We start from the raw sequence: 19,181 nt of genomic DNA, 5'->3' as shown, positions 1-19,181 counted from the left end.
CCCAGTTTACGAAACAGAGTTCTATGGCCATTGCACTAGGTCGGTCAGCACAGGGGAGGTTAACGCTGTTTGCGGATGATGCGGGAATTGCCGTCCGATGATGTCTCACAGTACTCAATTAGATCTGCCGATCGATCACATGAAGATAATATATCGACATTGTGCAAAACATGTTGGGTTACAATATCGGTATATGGGCGGGCGTTATCCTATTGGAAGTAACCCCTGCAAAGCTGTTCATGAATTACAGCGTAACAAGTCTAATCACCAGAGTGACGTACAGTTTTGCAGTCAGGGTGCGCGGAATAACCACGAGAGTGCTCCTGCTGTCCTACGAAATCGCACCCCAGGCCATAATACTAGGTGTAGGTCAGTATGTCCAGTACCTAGATGGTTGATTTAGACCCTCAACCTGCCTTCTTCTAATCAACAGAGGGCTATTACTGGCAGCAAGGAAGAACCAGCTTTCATCATAAAACACAACAGACCACTCTAACCTCCAATGAGCTTTCGCTTGACACCACTGAAGTCGCAAATGGCGGTCGTTTGGGGTCAGTGGAATACACTATGCAGGATGCTTGTCCTGGAGCTATTCTTGAAGTAACAAATTTGTAAGAGTTGGTCCTCTCACTGTGGTGAAACAATGAGGGTTATACGCGCCCATGAGAGAACCGGAGAACACGAAAAAAAAAGAACGCAAAAAAGGAATTAAAAGCGACTACACGCTAAGCCCAGTCGACGGAAGGAAAAACAGCTTAAGCCAGGTACTTGGAGAAAGGTCCATAAAAGGCGCCTTAGAGAAACAGAGGTCCTGAACTAAAGATTAACTGTCCTTCGCCATATTACTATGATGGATGAAAAGTAAAACGCGATCGACAACCCTCGCGTCGTTCGCTAAAACTGCCGATAACTCTGACGGTAAACATTAATTGGTAAGTGGTTAAAAAAAAAGGCATTCCGTCAAGAAATGGCGAACCGTCAAAGGTTGAGGGCAATGAGCACAAAGTGGTAGGGGTGCTCTTGTAGATGCAGTAGGATACGTCAGGCCCATACAATGATGTACACAGTGGTCTTCCCTCTCGGCAGTGCCACGTTGTTGTCTGGAGCTCGTTCTCCTTGCGACCGTACATTCTCATGACCATCGCTATTAGCAGTAATGTGCAGTGGCTACACTTCGGCCAATATCTAACCAGGACCACGACCTCGTTCAAACTCAGTGCTGATAATGGTGTCTTTGTCGCCTTAAAGGAATTCTTGACTAAAATTAACTCACCACATCCAATCTGAAAGGTAACTAACGCTCACGACCGTTAGAGCTCGTATTGAAAGCAAACCTGATTTGCCTCCTCATAGCGGCGCTACTACCGCCCGAAAAATGTGACTGCAGCGAAGTGTGATGAGGCATCATCTTTCGGATGCTGAAAAATGTCTATCATCTTTCGTTTATGTCGCACAACTTCCTCTTGGTGTTGCGATTTTTTTCCTTCGGTGTATATTTGCCTTATCGCGTCACGTGTCAGAATCTCCACCAGACTGGCATTCAGCCTCGCGGTGGGAAGCGGTCAGATTGTTTTGGCTCATCACTGCAATTGGACTAGGGCTCTTACTGTACGCGATACGCTACAGACTGCTGTAGCAACCACAGCTGCTACTCTCTTACGCAATCTCTCTGGGCGAAACGTTTCTCCTAACGATATCAGTCACCGCTACCGAACCCGTATCCTGCTATATGGACGCCTCAGGTGGCGTTCCGTTAGCCCATACGAGATGGCGACGCGGCGGTCAGGCGGCGAACATCGGGCGGCTGGCAGCGGCAGCAGCGTGCGGCCGAGCGCGCCTCGTAATCCATCACGAGATTACGGCGTGTTAATGGTCTCGTGCTGACCCGCCCCTGGAGGCAAGGCGGCCGCCACGCTGCCGTGACACCACCCCGCGCCACGCCGCGCCGCGCCGCGCAACCCCTTCAGCCGAGTAATTAATTGTTTCGTTGGCGCCTGTATCACCCCTGTCTCCGCGACGCGTGCTCAACGACGCGCCGTTCTCCGCTTTGTTGTGCGTGACGAAGACATGGGAGGGCATAGCTTTGAAGATGAACGTTTTAGGCAGAGCCTAATGCTGGCTCTTGTGAACTACTGTGAATATTTTCATCTTCATCTACATAGACTGAAGCGCCAAAGAAACTGGTATAGGCATGTGTATTCAAATACAGAGGTATCTAAACAGGCAGAATACGGCGCTGCGGTCGGCTACGTCTATACAAGACAACAAGTGTATGTCGCAGTTGTTAGATCGGTTACTGCTGCTACAGTGGCAGGTTATCAAGATTTAAGTGAGTTTGAACGTGGTGCTATGTCAGCGCACGAGCAATGGGACATAGCATCTCAGAGGTAGAGATGAACTGGGGATTTTCCCCTACGACCATTTCATGAGAGTATCGTGAACATCAGGAATCCGGCAAAGCATCAAATCTCCGACATCGCTGCGGCTGGAGAAAGATCTTGCTAGAAAGGGACCAAAGACGACTGAATAAAATCGTTCAACCTGACAGAAGTGCAACCCTTCCGTAAATTGCTGCAATTTCTATGTCGACTCGTTCCAAATTGTATCGAGCAGTGGGACGTGTACGGGTATGGAGACAACCTCATGAATCCATCGACCCTGCATGTCAGCAGGGGACTGTTCAAGCTGGTGAAGGCTCTGTAATGGTGTGGAGCGTATGCAGTTGGAGTGATATGAGACCCCTGATACGTCTAGATACGACTCTGACAGGTGACACGTACGTAAGCATCCTGTCTGATCACCTGCATCTATTCATGTCCATTGTGCATTCCGACGGACTTGAGAAATTCCTGCAGGACAATGAGACATCCCAAACTTCCATAATTGCTACCAGTGGCTGCAGGAACACTCTTCTGAGTTTAAACACCTCCTTTGGCCACCAAGCTCCCCCGACATGAACATTATTGAGTATATCTGGGATGCCTTGAAACGTGCTGTTCAGAAGACATATCCACCCCGTTGTACTCTTACGGATTTATAGACAGCCCTGCAGGATTGATGGTGTAAATTGCCTCCAATTGTACTAACTGGCGAATGACGATGATTTACTAATGAAAACAATTTAATGGCTTGTTACTACAACGCAACATACACGTCGGCCAAAAGATCAACCACGTAAGTGATTTTGAACAGCAACACCTTAGACGTAGGTGCTTAAGTCTGAAAAAAAATAACAAGGTAATTTTGGATCCATTTTGAAAGAAAAAGGTCTGCAGATGACAAACAGCAGAATTCCTGTGTCAGTCGCAGAGTAGTTAAACTACAACATTCACAGCAAAACGTGGAACTGAAAAAATAACTTGTTGATGAGGGTACAATAGTACCGAAAAAAATGCGTTGAATTAAAGATAGAAGACGTGCCTCTCGCTCAAGCCGATTATATCCCAGGATTTTTAAGCATAACCATTTGTTCGGACAATGTTATAGTACTTCCAGTAGCCAGCACGCGATCTTTGGACGACGTATGTTTCAATTGTAGGCACTGTGATCTAAGAGCCAGACTTTCCTTTGAAAATAGTTGATATTTGGGTGTTATCATTTCTCTCTGAGAATAAATTTTTGTAAAGTAGTGAAAGAGGAGAAAGTGTTAATTAAAGAATACAGCCAACGATCGTGTGTTGACCGAATCCCAAGCTCCTTAATTTCATTCTAAAACTCGTTCACTGACGCACTACTCAACCCTAAATTCCCAAATAGATGATGAAGATTTGGAGTGATAAATGAGCACGAAATTGTCTGCGGCCTCTTCCTACCGAACAGTTTCGGCAGATGCCTTAAAAGCGTCACACTAGGGGGACAAAAGACATGGGACATCTCCTAAAATCCTGTCGGATCTCCTTTCGCCCGGCGTAGTTCAGTAACCCAACGTGGCATGGATTCGCCAAGTTGTTGGAAGTCCCGTGCATAATATTGAGCTGTACTTATTCTATAGCCGTCCACAACTGCGAAAGTGTTGGCGGTGCAGGGTTTTCTTCATGAAATGACCTTTCGATTATGCCAACAGTTGTTGGATGGGAATGTTAACACTAACAAGTCTACGAAAACGTTGCTGTTCTTGGTCGGTAAGTGTTGGCCGTCGGCTTCTGTGTTGTCCGTGGTGAGAGGTAACACCTGAAATGTGGTATTCTCGGCACACTCTTGACACTGTGGATCTCGGAAATTGACTTCCCTAACGATTTTCGAAATTGAATGCCCTATGCTTCCAATTGCAACTGCCAATCCGCATTCAAAGTCTGTTAATTCACGTCGTGCAGCCATAATCATGTTGGAAACCTATTCAAATGAATTACCTGAGGACAAATGGCAGCTCCACCAATACACTGTTCTTTTATGTCTTGTGTACGCGATACTACTGTCATCTATATACGAGCAAATCGCTAACCCATGACTCTTTGTCACCTCAGTGTGAGGACACTGTGGAAGATAATTTCGATGGAGATGTGGGGATTTGAACCGTGCTCGTTTTGAACGTGAGTCCAACGCATTACCCACTGCGCCACTTCCAAAAGAATTAAGAAGAAGCACGCGCCGCGATTGACACGACAAATGAGATACAGAAATAATAGGTATGCGCCACTGTCGGCAGAGCTACAAATTACAAGGCGACACTTCGAGGACGTTTTCAGGTGGTACTGCACTTGTCGGCAGTCGTAATCACCGTCCCCGGCACCAAATTAGCCGCTGCTACAAGAGGGATAAACGCTGCACAATAATACACGGGAGCCGGAAGCGGGCTTATCGACTGAGAGGGGGCGCCAGCTCACAACTGCGTATTACCCTGAGCAGTAGCGTGCACCCTTAAAGGCCGCTTCCCGGACGAGGAGGTGCATCCGATTATATTATTACTACCGATCCCATCGAGCTGTAGATGCGATCGACCCCTCCGGCGCTTCTGACGCGAGACCACTCGGTCGCGATGGCCGCTTCTCCGGTCGATTAGGAAGAGACGTCGATTAATTACGGCCAGTGGCGCGCCTTTGTCGGAGAGCAGGAAGCGCGGGTTGACTGCTAAATTGGTGCGAGAGGCAGCAGAGGGAGTGGAGGGGTGTGATTACAGGGGTTGGTGCTGAGCTGGGCTGGTGCCGGCGCTACTTGCGCGGCCGGGCCGGCGGGCAGCGCCAGCTGTTGCTCGCGTGCCCGCGGCAGCTGGCGCGATCGTCAGGTGCCAATAACCTGCACGCAAGCCCGGCATTAATCAGCGCCACCGCCTTCCTCGGACCGGCTTATCCTCGGCCGGCCAAACCACTGGAAAATCTACATCAGTCGCGGCCAGCCCCTCTCGTGTTGGGGGACAGAAAACCACCTGACGCGATCACGAATTTCTTGTAGTAAGAATTGGGTACAGCTCTTCGCATCTGTACTTTGTGAAAGACGTATTAGAGTAAGCAGTGGTACTTCTCCGACAGTTCTGTAAAATACTCAGACAACAAAAATAGGGAAAACTACTTGAGCTATTTGCGCGCACGGTATCTGAATTTCACACTAGACAATCCAATTAAACTACAGTAGAGCGTCGATTATCCGAAGTAATTGGGGGGCATGGGTGTTCGGACAACTGGATTGTTCGGATAATCGAACTGTACAGGTTTATTTGCCAAAAAGAAGTACTGTACAGTAAATTTATTCATAAAAACAGGCATCTCTTTTAGTACTACAAAGTAACATACAAAGCCAACTTCAGTAGGAATGTATAGAATGTGGCACAGTTTATTAAACAAAAATATATACATATTACATACGCTTTTTGCATGAACAATACACACAGTATACAAAATTAACGTTTAAAAATATCCTTTATTTTGGTCTGTCTAAGCAAGCCTACACGCTTACGAGCAGCTAAGTCACGTACTTTTTTCATTACAGATATCTGAAACTGGTCACTTTCATCTTGGGCTTCAAACCATCGCAAGGCAGTATCTAAACAAGTGAACGCCTCAGAAGCCGTTGGTATACTTTCATCTTCACTTTCTGGAGCACTGATTGATGAGATGCTGGCGGCGTCATTTTTATCAGTGACGACGTTTACAATCCTTCAAACTACGCGGAGCGGCACGCCTCAACTTTAAGCTGGCGCAGCTGTTGCTGTGAACAGCTTTGATACTGCCGCTACTTCTACTGCCAGTGTCAACCCGAGAGAAGTGTGCTGATTGTTGAAACACAGCGACTGGCGGCTGGGCCGGTCAGCAGCGCCTCGTGAAGGCCCCATTAGAAGCAATGTTCCACCAGCGGTGGCCCAGTGCGGCGACTACGGCGGGAAACTTGGTTTGGGAGTGAGGGGGGTGATAGACGGTAGGGTGGGAGAGTAACAGGTGCGAGCGAGTACATGCGAGCGAGTACACAGTTCGGTTAAGCGGTCGTTCGGATAATCGACGCTCTACTGTATTTAAAACACTAAAATCTATAAGAGTAAAACTGACCAAAAGTTGATCCGGAATCTACTAACCATAAAGACAGAAAAACGCAAATAAATTAAAACTGCTGAAAGGAGTACCCGTCCGAATATGGGGATTAAATCCCACTATCTGCACAAAGACAATCAGTGGACCTTTCCTGATCTATGATAAAGTAGCATAGATCTCTAATACTCCCAAATTTTACCAGTCCTTTCAAAACGGAGTATCCGATTGCCCCACGTTTAATGCGCCAGCTCGAAAAGATACCATCGCGCAGGTAACTAGATTAGCTAGACCCGTCCTGTATGGCCAGTGAATTTGAGACCGAACGCTATACTGCAAAACTGCATCCCCCCGACGTATAGTAACCTACCCTATATCTGCAACCTTTCCCATGGTACTTAGAATCGACTCACCCTTTCAGACTATTTGCTCAGTTGATAAACTGTAGCCGGCCACTGTGACCGAGCAGTTCTAGGCGCTTCAGTCCGGAACGGCGCTGCTGCTACGGCCGCAGTTTCGAATCCTGCCTCGGGCATGGATGTGTGTGATGTCCATAGGTTAGTTGGGTTTAAGTAGTACTAAGTCTAGGGGACTGATGACTTCAGATGTTAAGTCCCATAGTGCTCAGAGCCATTTTGAACCATTTGATAAACTGTAACCTACCTCACTCTCCTCATTTAAATGAAGGCATCAATTCCACAATCATCTCTGTCTGGAAATCTTACCAACCTTCGATCAACAATGCGTTTTCCATATAGCAATCAATTCTTCTTGCGCCACAGACACACCCACACCCATACCCACAGACCCACATATATATGACAAGACATGGGATGGTATATAAGTCACATGCGATCTTCTTAGTTCAGTAGGACTATTGGGATTGACAGCTCCAGGTAATATTTTGTAGGCAAACGATTTACTACGTGAAAATCGCTTGCCTACTGTACGTCTTATCAGAGACTGTTTTTTCAACCATACATGAGTAGTTTGTGTTTGTCTTTATTTTAACAGGAGGAGCTTAAATCACAATTTAGTAAGATACATGCTGACTGTAGATGGATGAATCTGTGTAAATCATTTCACTCTGACTTACGTGTAGTATTTTCGACCAGATGCCACACAAAAAAGTATTCTGAAATAAAAATAGAAGAAGAAGAAGGCGGACACCGATTGTGTTTAGAATAGACACTTCATTATTGTGCTAGTTTATCATCTCAGAATTCAATTTGCCGTCGGTAACGAAGACAGAGCTCTGTACCTCTTGAAGTCGTGACACTTGATGTTACGTTCTGTTTGCACTAGATCAGCGGTCACCAACTTGCTCCCTACAGCCCACTAGTGGGCGTTCCAGCTCTTATGCTAGGTTGTAGGAGATAGTTATTTTAAAAATATTTTCGTTAGTTTTCCATAAAATTTTGATATAAAGTATTTGGTAAGTAATTGTTATAATATGCTTTAACTTGCTGTAGCTGGACTTCATAAATTTTATAAGGTGTAGTAACTTCCCTACTTCATAAATCACCATTTCTTCGGAACCGGTGGTAGTCAGAAAAATTTCGTACTAACAGAGACGGAAGAGTGGACGGTAGGAAAAAAGATAGACTACTACCGCACAAGATGAGGTGAAATAAAAATGCCCGTGTCCCTTAGAAATCTTATTGTACTGAAAACCAACAAATCATTGTAGCGCGTTCCTAAATGTCCTACACCTCGCTAACGGAGATGAATTGACTAACAATCATATCAAATGCGGTCGGTTCGATGTTTTGAATGTAAATAAGTTCAGCAGCGTTTACATGGGTTCTTCTGTCAAAGCAGAATGTGGAGTTCATATCACCTAATTCCACATCATCTGCTTAGCAAATAGTTCAGCGTTCTGTCCACAACAAGGAACACTGACTTTAGAGGGTAAGTATGGCGAAGAAATCGGTCAGGACTTTATTGAAGCTGCCACCTGGACTTTGGGCAAAGGTGTAAAAAAGGGAGCACCCAGACGATCTGTAAATAATAAAGAGCGGCCGACCTGTTATAAGTATGCAGAGCGATGATTACGTGAATTAATTTGCACAGTATAGAAAGAAATGGCAAGTAAAGTCGTGCCAAATGACAAACTGATTATTCGAAAGAAGGTATAGTAACATAAAAGATGGACAGGTCTAGACATCTTTTGCTGGGTTCACTTGTTTAAATCAAGGTGTATGCTTTTCTATCTGTTATAATGTTCACTCAAATTTGTCAGGAACAATTTTGCGGAGTCACGAGCCTCTAGGAATCAAATGGTTCAAATGGCTCTGAGCACTATGGGACTTAACATCTGTGGTCATCAGTCCCCTAGAACTTAGAACTACTTAAACCTAACTAACCTAAGGACATCACACACAATCATGCCCGAGGCAGGATTCGAACCTGCGACCGTAGCAGTCCCGCGGTTTAGGAATCAAATAGAAAAATACTATTTCGTTCGGCAACACTCATTTGTGGAACCGTCGCTGCTGACTGCTCTGTTGTCGAAAAGACAAGGAGCTTATCCAGGTGATGCTGTTGTGAGTGTGAACAGTGTTAATTAGCGACTGCTTGTGTCTGTTATTATGAGGGACACAGTTTCAGAATACGCTTTTTAGCTGATATTTGCATAATCTGCACATTTATATCGTGTCCCAGAAACCATTCACTCATCTCTGATTGTGAAGAACCCTTTCGGAAGATTTTTAATTTTTATTTTTTTAAGCGTCATCATCTTAGCAGTCGACAGGGTAGCCACAGGCTACCTGTATATGAAATCGAGAATCACTAGCATATTTTAAATGATTTACTTCTTCTCAGTATTCACGTATTATTTTATTTCTAATTTTACACACTGTCATCAGCGTTCTCATAATCTGGAAGTTTCTAGTTAATCGTTCCACTGAGCAAATTACGTATAAAAGACAGAATAACACGGTTCCCTGTCTGTGTTTTCAGATTGTCACGAGTTAAGTCCTCACTGTTACTTAAGTAGATGGCATCAAGAGATTTTTGAATGTATTGTTTGTCGCTGGATTTCGAATCAGAGCTTGTCTCATCAGCTTCATAAGTTCCTTGAGACACTGAGCCGATTTAATTTATTGCAAGAAAAGAAACTCGCAAAAAGTGCCAAATAAACAGTGTAAAAACCTTGTAGAAAACGAAGTTGCTCCTAAGAGAAGAGAGATGGCACGAACCGCAGACAGCTGCTTGCCGGCCGTTGTTTACGAGAATTCTAGGCGCGTGCCACTCGACGTTTCCGCTTTAGCCTGTGGGCAGAAAGCTGACAGAGGACCGAGTGGAGAGGGGGCTGCAAGACGGCTTTTGGAGAAATCGTAGCTTTCTTTGTGTCTGGAAGGGTCTGTTCAAAGAAACCGCTACGCGTTGTCCGGAGTGGGCGGAGATTTTTGGAGGCTCGGATAACGGGCTCTCAGTGGGTCGCCCGGTCGCGGAACGCTTTCAGAGTGGTCGAGCCCGGCTCGTGGCAGAAGCTAATCGAATTTACAACTTCAGTTAGATAGGTCAGTCGCTGACTAGTTGCCCAAACTGTAAATTTCTCATTAGGCACTTGGTGTACGATTTTTAAAGAAATACACGAAAATAGCAATGGAATAACGCCAGTTTCAGAACACATGGCTCTGAGCACTATGGGACTTAACTTCTGAGGTCATCAGTCCCCTAGAACTTAGAACTACCTAAAACCTAACTAACCTAAGGACATCACATACATCCATGTCCGATGCAGGATTCGAACCTGCGACCGTAGCGGTCGCGCGGTTCCAGACTGTAGCGCCTAGAACCGCTCGGCCACACAGGCCGGCCGCCAGTTTCACTACACTACTACCTTGCCTAAACTGCTGGTAACAACAGTATTCTGCACCTGTAACCACTTCTCTGGATCAGCATCGTCTATTAGCGTATCACGCACCGTGGTATACAGTCACATATCAGATGTGGAATAACGGAAAAAAATATCATAAAATTAGTTCTAAGCGTCCGCCTGTTGTGTTTGAGGATATTTACAATTTTGAAACATGCTAGTAAAAACTGTACATTAATACGTACGGAAAAGAAGATGAAAACTGGATTTTAGGAAACGGATGGTAATGACAGAAAAGATACGAATAGCTCCGTGCAATAATATGGTGATGATTACGATGAAGATCATAAGGATGAGGATGACAAACAGTAGCCTCTAGACATTACTGATATCTCTTTCAGTACTACATTGCGTAAAGCAGATTTCAAGGTAAAAGCCTTCCGTTCTGTAGTAACTCTTGCACTAACAAAGAACAGTCAGTGGGTCCCATTATTGTGTACCGAATGATCACAATTTCTTCACCATTTGTAGCAGTGGTGCTGCACGGTCATTCGAGCACAGCCTTTCACAACTGCTGTCCACTTTCTTGAAATCTCTCTAGGATTCTAGTGTCTTCTCGTGTTGTGAAAGATTATGGTCACTGCCAACAAATACATCATCGTTACTTCCTTGCACCTTCTGGGACATGCAACATTTGCTAATACCATACGTAAAAGTTTATTTCAAAATTAATTCTCTGTCTTTGTAGCATTTCTGTCCAAGTATCAGTACGTCATCTTGATCATCTATGTGTATCGCTTGTGATGGCAGATGAGCAAAGGAGCAGAGCACGGTTTTCCACTCGTCTGCGGTCCAACTCTTACGGTCGCGAGCCCAGGAGAAGCTCTGCAGCCAACGTCGTGCTGTTAGGAAGGTTCAAATTCAAATGGCTCTGAGCACTACGGGACCTAACATCTGTGGTCATCAGTCCCCTAGAACTTAGAACTACTTAAACCTAACTAACCTAAGGACATCACACACATCCATGCCCGAGGCAGGATTCGAACCTGCGACCGTAGCGGTCACACGGTTCCAGACTGAAGCGCCTAGAACCGCACGGCCACACCGGCCGGCTTGTTAGGAAGGTACCCGCGTCGGTCATCTGCCGGTATAGCCCATTAATGCTAAATTTCACCGCACTGTCCCAACGGATACGTTCATCGTACGTCCCTCATTGATATCTGCTGTTATTTTATGCAGTATTGCTTGTTTGTTAGCACTGACAACTCTACGAAAACGCCGCTGCTCCCGGTCGTTAAGTGAAGGTCGTCGGCCACGGTGTTCTCCGTGGTAACAGGTAATGCCTGAAATTTGGTACTCTCGCCAGCACACTCTTGACACTGTGGATCTCAGAATATTGAATTCCCTAACGATTTTCGAAATGGAATGTCTGGTAATCCCCGTCGTGTGGCCATATTCACGTCGGACACCATTTTACATTAATCACGTGAGTACAAATGGCAGCTCCGCCAGTGCGATGCCCTTTTATATCGTGTGTACGCGATACTACCGCCATCTGTACACGTGCATGTCACTGTCGCATAACTTTTTGTCAGCTCAGCCTAATACAAAAAGTAAGTTAAGAACAGCCTCGAAAGAACATAAGCTAGTGATAATTAGTGGTCTCCATCTACATGTCATGAGCGAAGAGCATTTACTGGGAAGCCACTCTTCCCGTGTAAATTGTTCCTATTGCTTAGCAGGTTTCACGCGACTGCGCCTACATTTGTTGGACAGGAAGCGGGGCGACTGTTTTCGTTATTATCGCGGGTGGGCTGCGACAGTAATTAGGGGACGCCACCACCGGCGGCCATTCCCCATGGGCCACGCAAAAAGACTCCAACCGTGTACTGTTCACTGTACACCGTGTTGTGTTGACTCACAGGAGCCGCCGCGAGCCACGGCGCTGGGTCGCATCGATTCCGCACAGACGGCGCGCCGTCGCGTTTTCCGGAAAAAGCGACCGCAGGGAAATGAGCAGAGAACAGGTGGCGGCACGCGAGACAATTATTAGCGCATTAATAGTAGCGTAAAAAGCGGGCAAAAGCAGAAGCGGCTCCGAATAAGGGGGCTGGCCCGACCGTGTCTCATCGAACGCCGTATCTGGTCGCCGCAGTGAAGAGTGGTGGAGCCAACGCCGAGTTTCTGGTCGAGTAGCTGTAACGTCGTCCCTGCATTTGCCACAGCTATAGGCTTCACGGCCCCATATGTCCGAAAACGTTGCTTTCCACCACTCCTCGGAGATTCCGTGGCGTCACGCAAAGTCACACTCGTTGTCGTGAATAGAATACAAGCAATCTCGGCGATGTCCAACGCGCGAGGCAAATTATGCGAAGTACTGCTCCACGACTTAATTGGGAACATTTATTGGTGCACCCGGGTTAATTCTTTGCGCTGAACGTCCCGTCGACAACGAGGTCGTTAGAGACGGAGCACAACTTCGGATGGTGTCAGACATGGGGAAGGAAATCGGCTGTGCCCTTTCAAAGAAACCGTCCCGGCATTTGCCTCAAGCGACTTAGGGCAGTCATGGGAAACCAAAATGAGGACGGCCGGACGCGGGTTTGTACAGTCGTCCTCCCGAATGCGATTATAGTGTTCTAACCACTGGGCCACCTCACTCGGTGTGATAGATACTGGCAAAGTCGGTACATAAGAGAATTTACGCGATCTATCACTGCTCCTTATATCTGCCGTCTTAGCGGTAGTCATTAATGCACACTTGTGTGATGTCTACCGACTGGCAGAATGGGAGATTGCCGCTTCGAATCTTGGTGATGGTAAGAAATTTCCATCACCATTATTTGCTCGGAAACGGGGTGATGGCATATATTTCCTTGTCCACAGACTGTTCCGTAGCGTCTCGCAGAGTGAAGACTTGTGGCATTGTATATGGTGATCAGCCCGTCGTTATCAGGACGTTAAGCACCGTAACACCCTTGCAGCTGTTCCCAACAGCACTTAAGCACCACACTCACTGACTACAGTCAACTAAACTACGCAGAGGCACCTAGGAGAAAAACTCGCACTTTGCGTGGACAGAAAACATTTCTAACTACACGGCTCAAACAATTAAACAGTTTCCTCAACCAACAATATCAATTTCTGCAGCGGAAAATTTCTGAGCTATTTGAGCACCTCAAGACGAAGGGGGGGGGGGGGGGGGCAAGGAAGGGGGCGGGCATTATTAGGTGGAGTGAATTTCGATTACAGAGACGCGTGAAAGTTAAGTGGTGAGCTGTAGTGGCTCAAGGTCCACCTTAATGACCAACTAAGCTTAGGGGCATCAAGTTGTGTCTCTCAGAACTATTCACCAAACGCTGTCCTGCAAAGAAGATGGGTGGTGTCTGTGCTCATCTTAGCGAGCTTGCATTGAAAATTTATGGATTCGATAAACAGGATTGGAACCTGACTACCGTTTATTGGCAAGAAGCAGCTTTCGACAGAAAGTTATCTTTTCATTTCAAGGAATGTGGGCATGTTTTTTCGTTTCAGCAAAATATGTCAGGGCCAAACGGCCCGAATTCTTGTGTAGATTATATAAACTGGCTGATGCTACATTTTGATCTGGTTTTCTGTAGGACAGTTTATACACTGGAAATGCATTTCTTAGTTACGACGTCATTTTTTCAGATCGTAGTCGTTCCTACAGGATGTTTGCCTTCACTGAGGAATATGGATTCTTTAAGCAAGACAATGCGCATTGCTGCACGGCTTTGGTGAAAGAGAACTATCCCGTCTTCTATGGATTTTATTTGTTAACATTCACGGTGAAATCTTCAGCTATCATTAATTTTCCACAATTCGCTACTAGTTTCTGTCAATGCCCATTATCAAGCTTAGCTGGCATAAACGTCAGCTAAGCTTGGTATGGTCACTGACCGAAACTAGTGGCGAAATGCGCAAAATAAATGACAGCTGAAAGTTTCACCACGAATTTAAATAATTATTTGGCGGCTAAATATCCCCACCTGCCAACATACATAAATTCTAAGATTTTCCCTGGCCCTGAGATTCCTCGCTTCTGTACCAAGCTGCACATTCTGGGACCTAAATGTAGTGTATGCTGCCTGAACCCTCTGCTACTAATCACTAAAGGCGCAAACTCCACAGGTACTGCTTAGTGACGAGATGCACTGCTTAAGACATTGCTGTCGTGCTCTGAAAAAGTGCAGCTCCAATCGCCATCCAGTCATCCTGAAACAGTTTAACGGTTCCCGTGGAATATTCACTGGTGAACGTCTAGATAATTTTTTTGGAGTTCTATCGGATCAATACGTCAATCCAAATTGGTGTTCTGTCACTCATATCTCGTCGTCGACGAAAAGCTCGACTCTGACATTTCCTACCTTTCCATGTACTTTGTGCGTCTACTCAACGGAGTCGGACAGTGCAATTTCCTCGAGAAGGTCGTTTCGGCTTAGTCTTAACGAAAGTGTTTGCAGAAACGAGTTTTGGTGTTTATGCCAGACGGTGAAAATTATGCTTCGTAGAGGTTAACGGTAAGCCCGTTTCCTTTTGAGTGCTCGTGCTGTAAATTTTCCTGTTTCTTTGAGTCTCTACATCGATCTTCGAAACATAAAACAAGCTGAGCCTAAACAATCATCATCTGAAATGTTAAGCTTCTGGTAAAGAAAACATCAAGTTGTGTCTCTCAGAACTATTCGCCAAACGCTGTCCTGCAAAGAAGATGGGTGGCGTCCGTTCTCATCTTAGCGAGCTTGCATTGAAAATTTATGGATTCGATAAACAGGATTGGAACCTGACTACCGTTTATTGGCAAGAAGCAGCTTTCGACAGAAAGTTATCTTTTCATTTCAAGGAATGTGGGCATGTTTTTTGGTTTCGGCAAAATATATCAGGGCCAAACGGCCCGAATTCTTGTGTAGATAACATAAGCTGGCTGATGCTACATTATGATCTGGTTTTCTGTAGGACACAGTTCGATTGGGAGTGAATTACTGTGCGATGTACGTAAAACCGACATCAACTGAAGTATTGCCGCGGTATGTTACTGAGCTCTGCTACACATGATCCCATAAAAAAGCGGTGTGTTCTTGTTTTCTTTCTACCTGGAAACGACATCAAACTACACCTGGGATGCAATACAACTACCATTAAATCTGATTCACATCCATATATGATCTTTCGTACGTGTAAAAAGGCTCTCCAGGCAAAGTAATTGTGTGTAAGAAGATTTATTTGAGCAGAATGTTGTTTGATGGTGTTTGTTTAGGCAATTCGGTCGTAACACATGCATCGTTAGTTTTAATTACTGGACATATTATGCTGCGTCGACTATGTGTGCTCGAACTGTCGTCTGGAGCGAGATGTCTGATGCGTAGTCAATTAGGTATACCTGTAACGGCTGCGCAGAAAATCCCCAGGAAGTATGAAACAGAGAACTGTGAACGGAAGTGTGCGGCTCAAAGGATTTTCCTTTATCCCAACTGTCAGCAGCCGTTAGACCACTCCGACAAGTGGGAGTTTGAGGTCCGCACAATGGGGCTATGCGGAACAGCCGCTACCTGGCCACCCAGGACGTGCGAAAGTCACGAAGCGCGGTTCCTCTCACGACGGGAATCCGATCTTGAGTTGCTCCTCTCCGCACGTTTTGCAGGTGATTGACGGCAGAGGAAAGGTCCCCTATAACAATGCTGCAGGCGCGATCTGCATTTAGAAGGAAGGGTGGAAGATTAGGACTTGCACCTCGGTCGTTAGCGACGGAGCAAAAGCTCAGATTGTTTCAAGGATGGGAAACAAATCGGCCGTGACATCCATGATCACGGAAAACCTAAATATAGAGATGGACGGACGAGGGTTTGAACCGTCCTTCTCTCGAATGCGAGTCCAGATGCTCGGTGTGATCTGAATTTACAATGCGTGGAAATGCTTTATAAGTTACCGCTGCAGAGGGTAATATTTATATCTACATCCACCTACATATTGCGCAAGCGCTTCGCAGTGTATGGCAGAGGGTAATTTGTGAATCAGTGTGATTTCTCCCTTTTCCTGTTCCGGTCGCGAGTGATTCGCGGAATGAACGATTGCTGTTAAGCCCCTGCGTGGGCTTGGATCTCTCCGATTTTATATCCGTGCCCTTTTCGCGAGATACATTTAGGAGGAAACAATATGTCGATTGACTCTTCGAGGAATGTCTGCCCTCGTAATTTTAATGGTAAACCACACAATGATGCGGAACGTCCCTCTTGCAGCATCTGCCACTGGACGCGGTTAGGGATGTCTGTGACGCTTTCGCGCTCACTAAATGAACTTGTTAGGAAACGTGCTGCTCTTCTTTGGATCTTTCTATTTCCTCTGTCAGTCTTACCTGCTAAGGATCCCACACTGACGAGCAATATTCAACAACATGTCGAAAGACTGTTTTGTAAACGACCTCCTTTGTTGATGGACTACATTTCCTGAGGATTCTTCCAATGAATCTCAGCTGGTACATACCATACCCGAAATCAATTTTATGTGGTCGATATGGCTCTAAGCACAATGGGACTTAACATTTGAGGCCATCAGTCCCCTAGACTTAGAACTACTTAAACCTAACTAACCTAAGGACATCACACACATCCCTGCCCGAGGCAGGATTCGAACCTGCGACCGTAGCGTAGCGGACGCGCGGTTCCAGACTGAAGCGCCTAGAACCGCTCGTCCACAGCGGTCGGCCTTATGTGGTCGTTCCACTTCAAATTTCTCCGTACTCAACTACGCATACGCCTAGGTATTTTATGGAACTAACTGTTTCCAGTGATTGTTCAGCAATTGTGTAATCATCAGGGGTATTTCTGTTTTTGTACACGCAGTATGATACATTTATGTTGACAACAATCATCACTCCCTGAACCAAGCTTCGATCCTCTGCCAGTCTTCCTGCATTTCGCGGCAATTTCTCTGCACCAACAACATCGTTCGCGAAAAATTTCATGAAACTTCCGAAGTTATCCACTACTTTATTTATGTATACTGTGGAAAGTAATGGTCCTATAAAACTCCCTTGAGGAACACCCGAAGCTACTTTAACTTCTGAAGACTTCTCTCCTTTCAGAATGACATGATGTGCTCTGTTTGCTGGGGACTCTTCAGTCCAGTCACACAATACGTTCGCATTTTGTTCATTAGGCGGTAGTGCAAAATATATATAAAGCCTTCCGGAAGCCTAGGAACACGGCATCTAGCTGTGCGCCTGCATATACTGTTCTGTGTTCCTCGCAGACGAACAGAACGATCTGCTACCCACACGTTCATTGTTTTCGGAAGCATGTTGATTCCTATAGAGGAGATTTTCAATCTCCAGAAAAGTTGTAATATACGTGCATAAAACATGTTCCAAAATTCTACAACAGACCGACTTTAGAGACGTAAGGCTACAGTTCCGTACGTCTGATTGACGACCCTTTTCGACAACGTGAATGGCGTGTGCTTCTTTGCAATCATTAGGAATGCTTCCAGCCTCCAGAGATCTACAGTACACTACTGCCGCTACTTCTATCCGATACTTTGCGAACTTATTCTGCAAGCATCTAGAATATCATATATTGTCTCTGTGATATATTTACGACCAGACTGTCATTAGTAAGTAATTGCGAGGCAGAAAACGAGTAATGGTCCCTTACGTCGTACGTATGTCATTCTTGCTCAATGTCACATACTCTCCACCAGGTCATAGAATGAAACTTGTCTGGAAAATTATCCGCTGCATTTGCTTATGAAATCACACATTCCTGCGGTCGTCATTTTCTCGTAAATTGGTCTTGTTAGACAAAAAAATTATGATTTAAATGCTATTTTCTTTGATACTAAGCGTACACACAAGATCGTCGTAAATATCCTCAGTTTTCTCGATGAAAGTCATGAATGTCAAGGCTCGATGGCGGAACAGTCTGGAAACTAATTTTGCAGAAAAACACTGTCGTCTCTTTTTCATTCAATAGGTAGCAACAACGGCCAATACAAGAAAACAATCTGACAATAGCTCAGAGGACAGCAGAGCAGAGGGCATAGTGTCGAGAAAAATTTACCAGATAATCACAGAGTGGAAAGCACCGTAGGGGGAAGTATCGCCATAAAACTACAGTCAATGAGCGAAGAGCACACAGAAGGGTGTGATTAAACCAACTGGCCAAATAATTGGCCCCAGGAAGTATTTGTTATTCTAAATAGCGTCATTACTAATTGAAGTAGCTAATGATAATTATTTTAGAAGAATGATCAAAGCTAGGAATACTCGTAGTTCCTTTCAATGGCTGTTTATGTTACAACGAGAAATTTCTGCGATCTTAATGGGTAAAGCTTGACTACTAAATCAACTACTCTAAAAGTAATGTAACGCTATTTATTTGGCAAGGCACGAGTAATAACCATAGCAGTTGCTTAGTTGGATAAAACTGTGCTTTAAGACACACCTAAAGTCGTTTGCATAGGCCCAAAATTGTGAGTGCCTGACACTTACTGGCTGTCCTTTTAGGGCTGTGGCTCTACAGCGGCGCATTTCCCATTTCCGATTATCTCGTCCCTACCCTGCTCTTATCTCATTATTAGATTATTTTTTTCACAACCCTGTAGTGTAAACACGACTCTGAGACCACTACGATCCTCACAGCACACAACATGTCTGGTTTTCTTAGGCTCCCGAAATATGACTTTCCACCTCAGTTGTGCTCAGACTTAACTATGGTGGACATTTCCGTAAACTGCGATTCTTTCAGAGAATTAATGCGACATGTGGACCACGAATATTTAACACAAGGAGAATCTTTGCTACATGTCGAGAAGTAAGAAACGACCGTAGTTACTAATTACATTGGTTGAAAATAATTATTTGAACTGAACAGTTAGAACTAGGTAAA

General features: G+C 45.2%; 1 protein-coding gene across 1 annotated transcript in view; it reads right to left on the bottom strand.

The window, feature by feature from the left end:
• Positions 1-19,181, bottom strand: part of LOC124594410 (T-box transcription factor TBX20-like) — a 494,737-nt gene that overhangs the window by 193,980 nt on the left and 281,576 nt on the right. The window lies entirely within an intron of this gene.

This window comes from Schistocerca americana, chromosome 2 (assembly GCF_021461395.2).
Source record: "Schistocerca americana isolate TAMUIC-IGC-003095 chromosome 2, iqSchAmer2.1, whole genome shotgun sequence".
In the NCBI taxonomy this organism is placed as follows: Eukaryota; Metazoa; Arthropoda; class Insecta; order Orthoptera; family Acrididae; genus Schistocerca; species Schistocerca americana.
This window is presented reverse-complemented; position numbering and strand designations above follow the sequence as displayed.